The sequence below is a fragment of the Triticum dicoccoides genome, chromosome 3B (assembly GCF_002162155.2).
Source record: "Triticum dicoccoides isolate Atlit2015 ecotype Zavitan chromosome 3B, WEW_v2.0, whole genome shotgun sequence".
NCBI lineage: Eukaryota > Viridiplantae > Streptophyta > Magnoliopsida > Poales > Poaceae > Triticum > Triticum dicoccoides.
The window spans coordinates 68,787,917-68,799,267 of record NC_041385.1 but is presented as its reverse complement, the minus strand read 5'-3'; positions in this window follow the sequence as shown (position 1 = coordinate 68,799,267).

Sequence of the window (11,351 nt, the reverse complement as noted above, 5' to 3'; positions counted from 1 at the left end):
GATCGGCTTCAGATAGCAGCAGTAGTGAAGGAATCGCTCGATCGGGTTCAGTTAACAGCCATCGATCGATTGCCCGGGTTCCGTAACGCGTAGCCTGAAGTGCAATCGCTCGGCTTTAGTTAGAGCCCAACGCCTCGCTTGGGTTCAGTTAGAGCCAATGCCTCGCACACACGCGCATACGTGTACGAGAGAAACGCGCATCGCTCGGCCCCCGACCACCCACCGTAACCGGGAACTCCCCAAAATTTTCGTCGCCCTCGCTTCTACCACGGTTTTTTCCGTCACGGACGGCCCAAAGAATTTCATGCAGCTGCGTCTCCGACCCGCCCGGGATGAAAAGCCCATTTTCTGTCACGATTTTTTTCATAGAAGTAGGAGCCCACCACATCTATGATGATACCGGGTTTTGTCACAATTATCGTCATAGAAGTGTCATAAGTATGACAGAAAAAAAAATTGTTCAGCCCAAAATGTCACGGATGTGTCTTTTTTTTGTAGTGACACATTCAAGCACTCACCTCCCCGGCAATGGCACCAGAAAAGAGCTTGATGTCCACTACACAACCGTCTTCTTGTAGACTCGTGTTGGGCCTCCAAGCGCGGAGTTTTGTAGGATAGTAGCAAATTTCCCCCAAGTCGATGACCTAATGTTTATCAACCCGTGGCGTAGGATGAGGATGGTCTCTCTCAAACAACCCTGCAACCAAATAACAAAGAGTCTCTTATGTCCCTGATACGTCTCTAACATATCTATAATTTTTGATTCTTCCATGATATTATATTATCTGTTTTGAATGTTTAATGGGCTTTAATATGCTCTTTTATATTATTATTGGGACTAACCTAGTAACCGGAGGCCCAGTGCCAGTTTTTGTTCTTTTGCCTATTTTAGAGTTTTGCAGAAAAGGAATACCAAACGGAATGAAACCTTCACGATGATATTTCTTGGACAGAAAGCAAACCAGAAGACATGGAGTTCAAGTCAGAGACGCAACGGGGCGTCCACGAGGCAGGAGGGTGCACCCACGGGGGTTAGGCGCGCCCCCACCCTCGTGGGCCCCTCGTAGCTCCACCGACCTAGTTCTTTCGCCTATATATACTCTTATACCCTAAAACATCAGGGGGAGCCACGAAACCACTTTCCACCCGCCGCAACCTTCTGTACCCGTGAGATCCCATCTTGGGGCCTTTTCCGGCGATCTTCCAGAGGGAGAACCGATCATGGAGGGCTTCTACATCAACACCATTGCCTCTCCGATGAAGCGTGAGTAGTTTAACGCATACCTTGGGGTACATAGTTATTAGCTAGATGGCTTCTTCTCTCTCTTTGATTTTCGATACAAAGTTCTCCTTGATGTTCTGGGAGATCTATTCGATGTAATACTCTTTTGCGGTGTGTTTGCTGAGACCTGATGAATTGTGGATTTATGAACAAGATTATCTATTAATATTATTTGGTTCTTCTCTGAGTTCTGATATGCCTAATTTGATATCTTGGCAAGCCTCTTCGAATTACCGGTTTAGTTTGGCCTACTAAATTGATATTTCTTGCCATGAGAGAAGTGCTTAGCTTTGGGTTCATCTTGCGGTGTCCTTTCCCAGTGATAGTAGGGGCACCAAGGCACATATTGTATTGTTGCCATCAAGGATAAAAAGATGGGGTTTATATCATATTGCTTGAGTTTATCCCTCTACATCATGTCATCTTTCTTAATGCTTTACTCCATTCTTATGAACTTAATACTCTAGATGCATGTTGGATAGCAGTCGATGTGTGGAGTAATAGTACTAGATGCAGGCAGGAGTCGGTCTACTTGACACGGACATGATGCCTATGTTCATGATCATTGCCTTAGATGTCATCATAATTATGCGCTTTTCTATCAATTGCTTGGTAGTAATTTGTTCACCCAATGTAATACATGCTATCTCGAGAGAAGCCACTAGTGAAACCTATGGCCCCCGGGTCTCTTTTCCATTATATTCGCATCTCTTTTCCATAATGTTGAATCTCGTTTACTATTTTGAAACCTTTACTTTCCAATCTATACAACAAAAATACCAAAAAAAATTACTTTATTATCTCTATTAGATTTCACTTTTGCGAGTAACCGTGAAGGGTTTGACGACCCCTTTATCGTGTTGGTTGCAAGTTCTTGATTGTTTGTGCAGGTATTCATTGACTTGTGCGTCATCTCCTACTAGATTGATACCTTGGTTCTCAAAACTGAGGGAAATACTTCTGCTACTTTGCTACATCACCCTTTCAAGGCAAAACCAACGCAAGTGTAACAGCCTGGATTTTGGCCCTTTTCTTTTTCTTCTGATTTATTTGGTTGTTGCTCTGTTTTTCTTTTTGGAGTGATTCTGTGGCCTTACCATCTGGGAAATCATCCTCATTCCCCCTCCCAAGTGGCTCATCATTCTCAAAACCTTGCCAAGATCATGTCACTTCACTTCTTGACCAAACCCTAAAATCATTTTCTAGGGAATATTCCTTTTTTTATTAAAGGAATAACCATATCTACCCTAGGTTGTGAAGCAACCTATATTTCTGTCCATCCAAAAATCCCCAACAATTCTCGTAATTCCTTCGGGTCATATATAGCTCAAATATGTGCAAACATTTCCTTGGCCAGTTCAAAAATAATTCCCCAATATTACTTTTTCTATTCTGCCCTGAATGGCACTTTGTGAAGGAAGTGTCATTTATATTTTTCCTAGTGGCTCCCAACCCAATATTTTTGGGCATGCTTATATGTCCAAATAATTGCCTCAGTGAATTTTCAAAGTTTCTGTCAGACAGAAGGCTTTGTGAAGGAAGTACTAGCTAGGAGAACCCAAATGAGTTGAACTTTTGCACACTTTTTAATGTGCTCATATTAACCCCCTCCACCCATTTGCAGCCCCATCCAATCATCTATGTGAACACAGGACCAAATCTTTGATTCTGGCAATATTTTCAGGCTGTGAAGCAAGTGTATTTTATATTGCTTCAAAAATCCTGATAAATTACCAGATCATTATTATACCCATAAAACATCTCTCCACCAAATTTGGCATAATTTCATTGATCCATTTGATCACCAAAATTATTCCAAGATTCTGGACAGAAATGATGTCTGTGAAGCAAGTACCATTTTGGCTTGTCCATTTGGCATGAGCTTTTTACAGCATCTTCATATGTCCAAATAACCAAGCTTTACCCAATATTGGCCCAAGATTGATACTCCATGTGAGTGCATCATCCAAATCACCATTTCTAGCCATTATGGCACTTTCTACAGCTACCCTCATCTAAACTCCTTCTCTTAGCCTGATTTTTGGTGATCAGCATTTCCTTAGTGTGTGATCATCACCAGACAAAGCTTTTACCACATTACCAAGTTGGAGTAACCATAACAAGTTACAAACACCTTCCTGTTGATTTACTTTGGAGCTAAGTGCAAATCTCGCCCCTCGACCGATTTATTTACTCATTTTGACTAAGGGCACGACAGTCTATCTACTGGACATGGTCGGCCCGGCCAGAACGCGGCATTTGCACCAGTGCCTGTGGTGATCACGCTGGCGTCACGCACATTGCATGCTCTGGCTGGTTCTTGCCCCTATGCTCGTCTCCTCCCTCCTCATCTCGACGTCCAACCGTGTCCTCGAGCTTCCCCGTGATCGACTACATCTCCCTGCGTTGTTGCCTCATCATGGTTCGCCTTAAATGCGCCGCTAGAACAGTGCTCGTGCCATGCCCAGCCTTTGTCCCCCATTACAGCACTGCTCGAGCTCGCTAGACATGCTCTAGAGCCTTCCCCTTGGCTATACAAGGAGTGCCCGAGCCCTCCCGCAGCTCCCAAGCCCCTCCCCATTCCTCATTTGCCTCTGGAGTTGCCCAATCTCGCCGGAGATCACCGCTGTCCGCCATGGCCGCCTCAGACTCGCTTGGTTCCGGCTGTTCTAGCCACTCCCTCGTTCCCCCAACTTGCCCTCCGCATTCCCCTCTCATCTGCGGCTCGCCCCACCTCCTTTTCCCTCGCCGGGGTGCACCATGGCCACGGCCTCAATGTTCGGTAGCCGCCGTCGCCTCTCGATCGCCTCTCCATCTCGGCCAACCGGAGCCCCTCTCTCCCTCCCGTCACCACCAGAGCCTCCCCCTCATCCCCGTGAGCCGCACCGACCCCTCAGACCTCACCAGAGCGCCCTGCTCCGATGACCACCACCAAAACCAAACCGCCTCTGTTCCTCCATCACCGCGGTCGTTCCGCTCGTCCCCGGTGCTCCCTCTGCCTGGGGATGGGTGCGGCACGGTCCCCCGATCCCGCCGGTGGTTGCCGCTCGGTCGGAGGTGGCCTGAGCCGGCCGCCACGTCGCCGGCAGCTCGGCCCCTCCCTTGCCTCTTCTGTCCTACGCGGGGGAGCAGCAAGGAGGAACACGACGACGGCTGCTCCCCTCCGGCTGGCTGATGGGCCCCGCGGGCCCCGCTGGTCAGCCTCTTAGGCATTGACCCGGCCAGCCCATGTGGATAATTGACAGGCCCCACAGCCCGTGGGACCCGCACGTCAGCGACCCCAAGCACGGCCCCGCCACTGTTCGAGTGGATAAGTGAAACATATTTCCCTAAATGCGCTTTCATCTTTTCTGTTTTGGCTGAGTCTGTAAAAATTTCTATTACAAATAGGTCCCTAGCAGAAAAACAGCTATATCTTCTTACCCGTAGCTCCAAATCAGGTGATTCCAAAGCCCACTTCTTCATTTTGTCGAGCCCGTTCTGATGGAACCATCTTCACCATGTTTGAAGATTCTAAAAATGACCATTATTCCCTTGCCCTTATTCAGCCCCCTTTGAGAGAGAGTACGATTTCCGGCGATTCGTTCCGCGAGTTTCTCGCACTTTCTCCCGGTGATTTCTTCCACCCCAGGCAAGCCACACCCTCCATTTGCATCACTGTAATGCAGTGACATGGTTTAATCTGTTTGAACTTGTTTAAAATATTGCTTTAGCTACATGACTCTATGCATGGCATTTTCTCGGGGTATTATTTTGATCTTGTTGTTGCCATGCTATTGTTTGGATTACTAGGAGTCATGTTTGTAGTTGATGATTATCATGTTGTCATTGGAGTATTAGTGGTTGATATTATGATTGTTTCATGATGGTATCTGTTATTATATTTTGGAGTATTACTTTGGATGCCATGCTACCTTTGGATTATTAGTGGTTAGTATGATTATTTTCATGATGCTAGTTGATGTTCTGTTGCTTGGAGTATTATTTTCGGAGATGGTGTTTACTTATGGATCTTAGCCGAATAGTTGTATTCTTGTTATTGGAGCAGTAAGAGTATTGTTTTCAAATTCATCATGATAGTAGTGTTGTGCTACCCTTGGAATATTTTGAGATGATGATATTATGCTTGGATTATTTGTTGGATATTGCTATGACTTGGATTATAGTTTGATAGTTGACATCGGAGTATCAGTTGTCACTATTATATTTTTGGACTTAAATTCTGTCATTAAGTTGGTTAGGTGCCACCGAACCGGGCTTTTTCCAGTGCAATCACATTTTCCTTTTATGGGAAGGCCCTAATGCGGTCTATTGCCGTGCCTCTCGCCGGTGCCTCTAATGAGGGAAGGTTATGGGCGTGCGGTACCCTGGCCCGGTAAGCAGACATAACCTTGTGTGCTCGTAGTTATTGTTAGGTGCCTTTTTGTCCCCGTTTGGGACCACTTTCGTTTTGGCACGACGGTGGTTGTTGGTGCCTTTGGTAGGTACGGGGCCACCCAGGACTGAACCCAAAAGGGAGTGTTGGTTGGAGTGGCTAGGAGAGTGTCATGGCAGTAGATCGATTTTGTCGGAACACCGTTGGTCCACCCGAATGGGAGTGCGACGCCATGGGTTCCGTGGTGTGGGTACAGTGCGCTACCTCTGTAGAGAGTGTGTGTGTTTAATTATCGATAGCCGATTCCTCAGTCATGGGCATAAGTTCATACTAGGTCACACCGTTCGATCAACACTCACATGACATAATGACTTATAGGTGATGTATATGTTGATATTGTGAGTTGTAACAGTTTGGCAGGATGATGATGATGATGTTGGGATGATCTTGAGAAGGATCATTCAGTTTGTGATGTGGTCACAAGGTGATCATGTTGATTTTCCGTTTGTGATCCGGGAGTGATCACCGTCTTGTTTTGGTCACGAGGTGACCGAGATGGTATATTGCTTGGCCGGTTAGCCAAGTGTTAGATGGTTCATGTGGTACTTGAGATCTGAGATGATGGCTTATCAGTATTCTAGTAGTTCATATCATGATTATTAGGTGCTGTCATCATGGTAGTTGTTAATTAATTAACTTGTTTAATGCTATGTTAATCGTCTTGCCTTGATGTTTTTGGTTGTTGTGAGCTTGCAAGTACATTCAATGTACTGACCTGGCGTGTCATGCCAGATTGCACGTGATGTCGTGATTGCTTAATTGCTTTTCATGGTTTCCGTTCATGCGAGCTAGATCGTGTCTCAGCCAGAGTCCCTGCGGAGTGGAGTTCACTACCTTCGTCATTATTCCGCTGCTAGAAGATTTCTGCTGCTACGAGTTGTTCCGCTGCTAGCATAGAGCAAGTGTAGTATCACAGGCGTGTAGTGTCACCGTGCTGATGTGATCCTTTCTAACATCAGACCTTTGTATTTATCCTTTGTAATAAGAGCTGATTTGTTCTATGTCAAGCAGTGTCGTATTCCAGAGGGCTTCATCTCGATCTCTGGGCTGGAATACGGGGAGTTCCGGTTTCTCTGAGCCGGGGTGCCATAGGCTTGGTATCATAGCAGGTCTGGCTGTAGGACGCCCTAGTTAGGGCGAGCGGTAGAAACCGGTAGAAATCGGTACTTTAGAATCTGGCTTGATGATTGCATTTGGTTGTTGCATTTGTTTGTTGCATAGCATGCATATAGCCTTAGTATTTGTGATAACGGTTTATCTGGTGAGTGTAGCTGGCATCGGTTCGGATCCACTACAGCTCAACCTTTGCATTTCTCTAGTTCCTTTTTCCTTCGGTGTTTGGTGTCATTTCTATCCCAGCAGAGTGATGCCAAGTGATCCTGACACTGTTTGCAAAAATGGTGCTCAGGTATCGCGCTGATGTCTTTCTTTCAGTCCCGTCTATCGTTTCGGTGATGGGCATGCTTCTATCCCGGATCGTTCTTTTATCTTGTCGTGTTGGCAACCCTTAATGATCTTAGTAATCAAGAAAGGGCAATGTCAGCAGCCTCAGTTTTTCCCCGCAATCCTATTTCTTGGACGAGTACGGATTTTTTTCGTCTGCTTGATAATGATGTGGTTGCGACCTTCGTGTCCCACTACATGATTACTGAGTACGTCCTCACTTCCGAGCTAGTTTAGGTTGCCACCTAGCTAAGCTAGCACTTGGTGTAGCGATGTCTACACCAATTCTTCCACACATTTATTCATTCTCGTGCACATCATCACAGCATGCTAGATCGTAAAACCGGAGATTCCGCGAGATTTGTGTGCTTAAGTAGGCATGCATATTGTGTGACTAGCAGTAATATGTGACATGGATTGTGTATGAATTGTTTGTTGTTGTGTGCTTTTGTTTAGTTGAGTTTTCTTTTGCTTCTTTCTTTTGGGCCCCGGTGTTACATTATTTCCCCCTATAAAGAGTTGCTCATCCACTGACACCGGACTTGAAGAAGTAATAAGGATTTCAAATATTTGGAAGAAGCTCAGCTAAACATTATGGTCTACCCAGTCAACTGCATTATGTCATTAACATCTGCTCCGAATACCAATGGTGTATTAGATTGGCTATCAGCATCGAGTCTACATCAGTACAAAATCCTCACAACAGTTATGATCCAGCCAGCAGAAAGACAAGTCAGTTGCAAGATCAACGGTGTGTTTTCAGACAGAGGTATGGATCATATACAAAGTTTTGTCTCAACAATGCATGATTCGTGAACTATGTTATCATCCGAAATAAAGTCAGAATGTGATATGCTCAAGGAAGACAGTCAAACCATTTTTCTCATGCAAATAATCCGCCTCAGAATATTATGGGCGTGTGTATGGATTTTAGTCCGCATAACAGTATGAAGTTTTGGATATAAGAAACCCAGTATTCTTCCACACGCTATCACGAGAAATTTACGATACAAGGCTCCTCAATTTTCCACAGCATGATATGTGAACAATTTCCGGACCATGATACCCCGTCTTTCACAGCAAGATACCTCAGTAAAAGCTTCTGACAGACGAAAATGATTTTTTTCTCAACAAGCAACCCGAGGAGAAGCTTCTCAAGTACGGAACTCAGGCTTCTCCAGCACGATAATCAGAGCAAGCTTCGTGTGTAAGCTATAGAGCCTTCTTCTGCACGATACCCAGACAAAATATTTGAGCAGAAGTTAACAAGTCTTCCTTAGCAAGCTACTCGGATGGCTTCTCCCGTAAGCCACCCAGTCCGCGTCACTACCACAATATTGCACCATCCTTAGAGATTATATGATGAGTTGCAAATGTATGGCAGTACAGTTCAAGAATCAGACTCGCAACATTTTTGTCGGAAGCACAAATCAGTCAAAACATATGCCTACCGCAAGGATCGATTGTCCGGTGGCATATGATTCTTCTATATGGTGAGCATGTATCCCCAGTCATATCATTCATCCATATGAGAGATGCGACAGTGATCCAGTAGATATACCTAAGCAAAGTAAGGTTCCCACAACCTCGCGAGTCAGGCAAAGGAAAATAAAGATGAGCATAAATACATATCATGAATTACAAGGATCGACAATATTTGGAGATGACATCACAGAATCCACGGTCTTGACAATGGTCATCAAGGTCATTATTCTCGTAACTGACAAGGTGATATCATGAAATCTTGTCACCTTCTTGTATGATTGGCATCAGCAATGAGATCTGTACCGCTACAAACCCCGGGTATATGTCATATGTGTGCGGACCCAGGTAAGAAAACATACACAAGGACTAATGTCAAAAATATTGCACTAATCGCATCCATGGTCATACGAAGAATCAAGGACATGTGTGACCAAGTTATTTCAGTAAGGTATCCTGACAAAGAAAACCATGACCGTAAAAAGGATGAGAGTGACAGCAAAGGGATTTTCATATCCCGCTGACCCGCTTGACATGGTTAGTGTGGAATATTCAAGTCTATTATGTCGGATCCAAGAATTCTTTGCAAGCTCAGTAGTCTGACTTCAGCGGCAGCATGAAAGCATATCACAGCCTATTACCCTAGATGGGTATATCGACCACATGAGAAAAATCAAAAGCCGAACAATCAGCTCAGACCCGATATACTCACCGACGTAATCAAGTACCTGGTCAGTCTATGAGGAAAAGCAATTGTCCGTCAGCCCCCTGTCGGGCCAATTTCAAGATGTAAATATTTGAGGTATGACACAACTATAACTCCATACACCGTTATATTGCTCACAACAGAAGGCAGTCAAATCTTTGGTACATATCTCATGCTCGAGCCAAAGAAATAAATCAAGATAAATCAGTGCCACCTATGAGCAGTCAGATACCGTCAGAAGATGGCCATGAGTCTCAACATTTATTGAACCCAGAAGGCCTGCATTTATTTGAAGCAACCCCATGACAAAAGTAAAAAGGTTTTCATGACCAAAGGAAAAATTTATGCTCAGGTCCATTGTATATCACCGCGGATATGAGAAAATTTACGTCAGTAAAAGGATTTGGTATGTGAGCAAAAACCTGTCAGAATTTGGGAAAGGTGAAGCAGACCACCCCCGAGCAAGGTAAGTTGGTCATCTGAAATTCTTGGGGGAACATTAAATAAAGGAAAAAGGATACCCGAGTTGGAAACGGTTTCCTCAAGTCATACTTGTCCCTAGAGCAACTAAATCTAGAGGACGAGATTTCTTTAAGGGGGTAAGGATTCTAACAGCCTGGATTTTGGCCCTTTTCTTTTTCTTCTGATTTATTTGGTTGTTGCTCTGTTTTTCTTTTTGGAGTGGTTATGTGGCCTTGCCACCTGGGAAATCATCCTCATTCCCCCTCCCAAGTGGCTCATCATTCTCAAAACCTTGCCAAGATCATGTCACTTCACTTCTTGACCAAACTCTAAAATCTTTTTCTAGGGAATATTCCTTTTTCTATTAAAGGAATAACCCTATCTGCCCTAGGTTGTGAAACAACCTATATTTCTGTCCATCCAAAAATCGCCAAATAATTCTCATAATTCCTTTGGGTCATATATAGCTCAAATATGCCCAAACATTTCCTTGGCCAGTTCAAAAATGAATCCCCAATATTCCTTTTTCTATTCTGCCTTGAATGGAACTTTGTGAAGGAAGTGTCATTTATATTTTTCCTAGTGGCTCCCAACCTTTTTGGGCATGCTTATATGTCCAAATAATGACCTCATGCACAAGTTCAACTTTATTTGCCTAGCAAATCTTCCTTAGTGAATTTTCAAAGTTTCTGTCAGATAGAAGGCTTTGTGAAGGAAGTACTAGCTGGGAGTACCCAAATGATTTGAACTCTTGCAAACTCCTTAATGTGCTCATATTAACCCCCTCCACCCATTTGCAGCCCCATCCAATCATGTATGTGAACATAGGACCAAATCTTTGATTCTGGCAATATTTTCAGGTTGTGAAGCAAGTGTATTTTATATTGCTTCAAAAATCCTGATAAATTACCAGATCATTATTATACCCATAAAACATCTCTCCACCCAATTTGGCATCATTTCATTGATACATTTGATCACCAAAATTATTCCAAGATTTTGGAAAGAAATGATGTTTGTGAAGCAAGTACCATTTTGGCTTGTCCATTTGGCATGAGCTTTTTATAGCATCTTCATATGTCCAAATAATCAAGCTTTACCCAATATTGGCCCAAGATTGATACTCCATGTGAGGGAATCATCCAAATCACCATTTCTAGCCATTATGGCACTTTCTACAGCAACCCTCATCTAAACTCCTTCTCTTAGCCTGCTTTTTGGTGATCAGCATTTCCTTAGTGTGTGATCATCACCAGACAAAGCTTTTACCACGTTACCAAGCTGGACTAACCAGAACAAGTTACAAACACCTTCCTATTGATTTACTTTGGAGCTAAGTGCAAATCTCTTTTTTGCCCCTCGACCGATTTATTTCCTCATTTTGACTAAGGGCACAACAGTCTATCTACTGGACATGGTCGGCCCGGCCAGAACGCGCCATTTGCACCAGTGCCCGTGGTGATCACACTGGCGTCACACACATTGCGTGCTCTAGCTGGTTCTTGCCCCTGTGCTCGTCTCCTCCCTCCTTGTCTCGATGT